Source organism: Ixodes scapularis, unplaced genomic scaffold (assembly GCF_016920785.2).
Source record: "Ixodes scapularis isolate PalLabHiFi unplaced genomic scaffold, ASM1692078v2 PGA_scaffold0__279_contigs__length_252992795, whole genome shotgun sequence".
In the NCBI taxonomy this organism is placed as follows: Eukaryota; Metazoa; Arthropoda; class Arachnida; order Ixodida; family Ixodidae; genus Ixodes; species Ixodes scapularis.
Window position 1 is genome coordinate 75,064,104 of NW_024609835.1, and position 5,727 is coordinate 75,069,830.

The window sequence follows — 5,727 nt, forward strand, 5'->3', positions numbered from 1 at the left end:
TGATCTGGTGATCTTTCGACATCTTAAAAACCCGAGACAATATCTTAAAACCCTAACCAAAAACCCGAGGCCATCTTAAAACCCTATTCAACGCTGTTTTCGTCAATAATTTTCGTGCGAAACGCAACTTTTAAGATTAACAAATGGTTTTCATGAAATTCTCTATCGTGGCCCACACATTGAGATGTTTTCCTGAACGTCTCCAAGGCGTTTAACAAGGTGTCTTATAAACCCCCTCCTTTTCTTTAAGACCGACAAGCTTAATATTGACCCTAATGTGCTTTCTTGGATTCGCCCATTTCTGACTAATCGATCATAATTTGTAGATTGTAATAATAGCAACTCACGAGAAATTCCGGTAACATTCGGAGTACCTCGAAGGACTGTGCTCCCTTTGTTTTGTTTTTTTGTTTTTTTTTTCGATTATATTAATGACTTACCTTTGCATGTTTCCTCTTCTATTTGCTCATTGACTTTATTTGCCGACGATTGTGTTGCATTCCGTGAAATAGCTAATAGTTCTGACATATCATTTCTTCAAAAGGACCTCGATCCTATATCACGTTGGTGCAATCTTTGACACATGCCATTAAACGTCAAAAAGTGTAAACACATGACCATTTACAGACGAGTTAGCAATCTACCTCCTATATTCTTAATGCCATGGCGTTGGAAAACGTTGACGCTTACAAATATCTGGTCGTTTAAATAACATGTAACCTCACCTAGGAGAGGGCTCACATGTTCAGCACGTCGTTTCCAACGCCAACCAGCCAACAGCTACTTTAAACGCGTCACTTTTTCCAGTCTCCTTCAACTCTGAAATTATTTATTTAAAACTGTAGTCAGGCCAAAACTGGAGTACGGTTCTGCTGTCTGCGACCCTAACATTGAGAACCTTGTCGCGCCTTGGAAGCTGTCCAGAATATATCCATGAGCTTTATTCTTTCTAATTTTCATCGCAAATCAGGCGTAACATCTCTGAAAAATAGCTTACCTTTGCCTAATCTCTGTTTACTCCGGAAGATTTCTGGTTTATGTTTGTTTCAAAAGTATTTTTTCACAACCCAGTCCAAACATTTTAACTGCTACATAACATTCTACATATTATCACGCAGCGATCATCCACATAATGTCGGGATTCCACGTCACACTATTAATTACTTCAAATCATTCGTATACCTCGTGCGTCTACTGACTGGAATCCTCTTCCCCCGTCCATTGCCACAATTCTGAATCCTTTTGATTTAGAAAATGCTGTAGACAGACTACTAGGACCTGCTTCATGATTTCCTTGTTTTGTTTTATTTTTTGTACATTGTTAACCCAAAACCCCTCCGTAACGCTTTCGGGCTTTCAAGGTGTTGGCATGTGTATGTAAATCATTTAGGGGCAAGCGCAAAAATGGATTTTAAAGAAGTTAAAGAAGGTGTTCTGACTGGTGTCGATCCTTTTCTTAGATTAACACATAAGCACGAACAATCTCTGCTGCGTATTGCGTTATATAATTATTTACGCTAAAACGACTGTCCCAATAAGGCAGGACCGTTCAATATAAGCGTCACACTCGGGTCATACGTGGAAAGCTGTGCTTTAGTGAGATTCCTGATTTAATGTGGTTTGGTTGAAAGGACAATGCTTGAGTCTAAAGGACGAAATGACCCTGCACATCCTACTACTGACGATATTTTTTTTTTTTTACTGAATACTTGATTCTGTACGCACTGTGCGGTGGGATTCTGAGCAGAACTGACCCTCTGTACGTACTCACCGCTGTGGATTTTGCACACAAAGCTCTTTCTAGGCTCAAGTTCGACATTCGATAGAAGCCTTATCTTCTCTCAATTCCACCATCCAAGCATCCTTGCTTCAACGAATTTGGTGGAAAGAGTAAGCGCCACGAAAACAAATCGAAGATCCACCTCGCGCTATTTGTATTGTGGCTTTATCGGCAGAGTGCAGATAATGACAAACGCAGCTGGTTGTCGAAGACTGGCAAAAGGTATCCCTATACGACACCGACGCGCTTCGTGTGAAGCAATAACGAGCACTGCAAAAATGGCTCACTTGTTTGACGCCAAGAGCTTTTATTCTGCATATGTTGATATAATCGACGCTCGATATTATTTCTTCGGTGAGGACTCGAAGTGGGTCGTGGTAGATAAAACTTCGATGCAGATACAACTTTTTGACAAAAGGAGGGCATGCACGTTCAGACAAAAACGTGATACCCTTCTTCAAAAGAAGATTGAGCCTATGCAAATGACCTTTGCTAGACAGTCCAGATTCTTTTATAAAAAAAACAAAAAAAAAACGCATGATATAAGTAAGCAGGGCGACTAATAAACGACTCACAACATTCAGGAAAAAAAAGAAGTGATTATTCAATCGTTTTCGATGCTTTGCCTTATAAGCCCTACGTTTGTGTGACAATATACATTACAATCTCTTTCGCGGATTAAGAAATGTGCACATTATAAAACCCCAGATGGAGGTCGACACCAGGAGAAACAAATATATCCACGGTATCAAGAAAATGTTCACTTGTTCGCGCGCCTATATAAGTTGTTGCTTCTATTCTTATTTTTATTATGCTTGCCCGACGGGTGCAAGCACGTCCGGCATGCGCGCGAACGTATAGCTTTGACAGGCTCGCACTCGCACGAGTGGAGACATGGCCCGCTCGCAACTGCCACAGTGTGCTGCTCCGCATGCTCGTCGTCACACACAGGCGACGAAAACAGGAAGCGTTACGTAGACATATACGCTCGCTCTTACGATCATACCGAATTTTCCGGACGATATTTCGATCGACAAGAAGCGCGAGAAAATACCCGACAATTTCGCAAAGAGTACATACGGGAATACACGTCGCTCTGAAATTCCAGCGAGCGCGAAAATGTCTGCACGCGCGCTACCTCCGGGAAGTCAGAGTGCCTTCGCCGTCCCAAGAATATGCGATGGAAATGGTACCGTCTTGTCAGCTCAATTAATTTTCAATGTTTATTTGATGAAATTGAGAATTTATTCCCATATTTTGGGACCGGCTACATCAATTACCCGGAGAATGAAGAGGACGTATGATGTGTGAGCTACAATGGTGAAGTCTGTAGATATTGAAAAATGCATTGGACTAAACGCAGGCGCCTAGAAGTCACAATAGCTTATACAATAGGCCCTTTACAAAAGTGGTCGCCAGCTTGTATATAGCTTCTGCGCCCTTTTATGTTTGATTACTTATACTCTGAAGATATATTGGACCCAAGGGATCTGTCAGTGTTCGGCGAGGACTTGGACTCAGCTGCACTCTTATCCTCCTTCTAACTGACCTCCGCAGCGCGCTCCGCGCAATATGATGTCAATAAACGTGTTTTAATCAATCTGCACGCTTCGTGCCCATGAATGGATGGATGGATGGATGCTATCGGCTGTACTTTTTATAACGAGCGGTAGCTTCCGCCATCTAGCCTAGAAATTAAGAAACGGCGACTCCCAATGTTGTTTGGTGGGATTTTGAAAAGGGTGTGTTACAATAAGAGATGTTCGTCTCGGCAATTGCGACCACAGCGAGATTTTATTTTGGCAAGCTTAATTTGTTCCCGCGTGTTTTTTTTTTTTTTTTCTTGATACGATGGCGGACGTCCTTTTGTTCGCTTTGTCGGAAATTTTTCGAATCGCCGCGGAAAGATCCAATAAAATAAAGGATTCCTCGACGGAATAATTGTTACCGAGCGCAGTCTTTCTGAAGCAGTTTCGGCTGACGTGGTTGAATACTGCGGTCGCATCGCGGTGAAAAGACGGAACAATTTTCGAAGGAGACCAGGAAAGAAATAGTCGGCACTTATAGCAAAATTTTCGCAACGAAAATAACTGTCCTGGCTCCCTACCCTCGTGTGCCAATTGAACAGCGCCCCGCTACCGAGATGTATAGTTGGTGAACTTTAAGCTCATACTCGCCTTAATAGAAATGTTTCCAATACCTAAAACACACTTATTGGTAAAACAAACATATGCAAGTAGTAACCAGGTTTGCGTCAGCTACCTCCACAGCAAGTTGTAGTTAAGCAAAATTCTATTCATTTACGTGTGATGGTTCTGTTAGCGCCTTTGTAGCATCAGTTGTTTGATTAAAGACTCTATTCATTTACGTGTACGGTATTTTAGCTCCCTTATTGATTCGGGGTCTTTTCGTTTGTTCGATTCCCTCTCAGGTTATAGTAAAGCAAAACGGTCTGTTTCGCAAGGCCATTATAATGTCCGACGTATACGAATGGCATAGCAAACGGGGTTATTATTCTTGGACAATAATAAAAAGCCAGCTCGCGTTCCTTCGGCACCGACCAAAGTTCGACATGGCGATTTCGTTCGGTTAGCCTGGCCTCTTCCAACAACTCCCAGCACAGACCAGCGTGACGCTGTATCGTCGGAAGCGAGGGTAGCACCCCGATACCGTCTGTCAAAATTCGCCAGCTCACTTATCATTGTTGTCGCCAGCACGATTATAGTTGCTGCTCCGCACCCGAAGTCTTGGCACTGTCCATACTAACCCGTGCTTATCAATAAACGCTGTTCACGACTCACCATATCTACCTGCAGCACACGTGGCAGCACGTGAACAAGCTGGGCAGGAATAGACGATCCGGCTGCTCCACCGTGCCCCCCACATGCTCCGAGTATTTTCTAATATTGACTGACCTAGTGGTTTTCCATGACGCGCTCAGCAAGTTTCCAAGTAGAACCGTGCGTTTATTTTCAATAACTAAAATGTTGATTAACGTATTTTAGTCCATTAGGGGACTGATCGTTACGATTAGCCCCCTATAATATGTTCCCTGGCCGTGAAACTGACCTGCACAAACCCCATTAGTGTAGCTTTCACATCATCGTTTTTCTTTTGTTGTCTTTTTTTTACAAATTTGTTAACACTATTTTACAGCGCAAAGACAAGTATAGGAACGAGAAACGAGAACGCAAGCAGATGACACGCAGTGTCCGAATGCCAAACAATCGAGTGATGCGTTAAAAAAGAAACGTTAATGGGCAACTGTACTTATAACGGTCATACCCGGAAGGAAAGTCGGGAAGAAACGACCTATCTCATACCAATTAGGAGGATAAGGCGTCGGCTGACTACGGAAACGTCAAGTCAGCTCTCTTCGCAGACACAGCGGAAGCGCGACGGCCGGTGACAGCGTTGATTTGGGAAAGTTACCCAGGAATATTCCACGGACCCGTCCCCCTCGCAGGCAGCCGCACAGGCTAGCACAGGCAGCGTCGGCACCGCCACCACGCCTGAATGCCTCGCACACGACTAATGTTCCGGCGAGCCAAAAAACAATTTACAGTCGCGTCTGACACAGATACGGCAGGACAGAGGATCTCGCTTTCAGGCGCATCCCAGAAGACCCCCGCCGCCATGGCCCCCTACCCACGGTGAACAGCATTCCCCATTCGCTGACAGTGCGGTGGAAGCTACTTGCTCACTGGACCAGTTAAATGTCTATCTTTCGCCACGTGATCGTGCTCCCGCCCATAGCCACGCGCAAAGAACGGGGTCACGCGATGAAAGGAAAGCGCTTCATTCCAGTTCACCCCCAGCTCACTGCCAGCTGAGGAGGTTAACGAAGTATAGAACCACTTATCGTGGCTGCTTCCCATGTTTTGTGACATCAGCAAAACAGCAGCAGCCGTCCTCCCAGCAGCGGAATCGCCAACAGCATCTCTCCC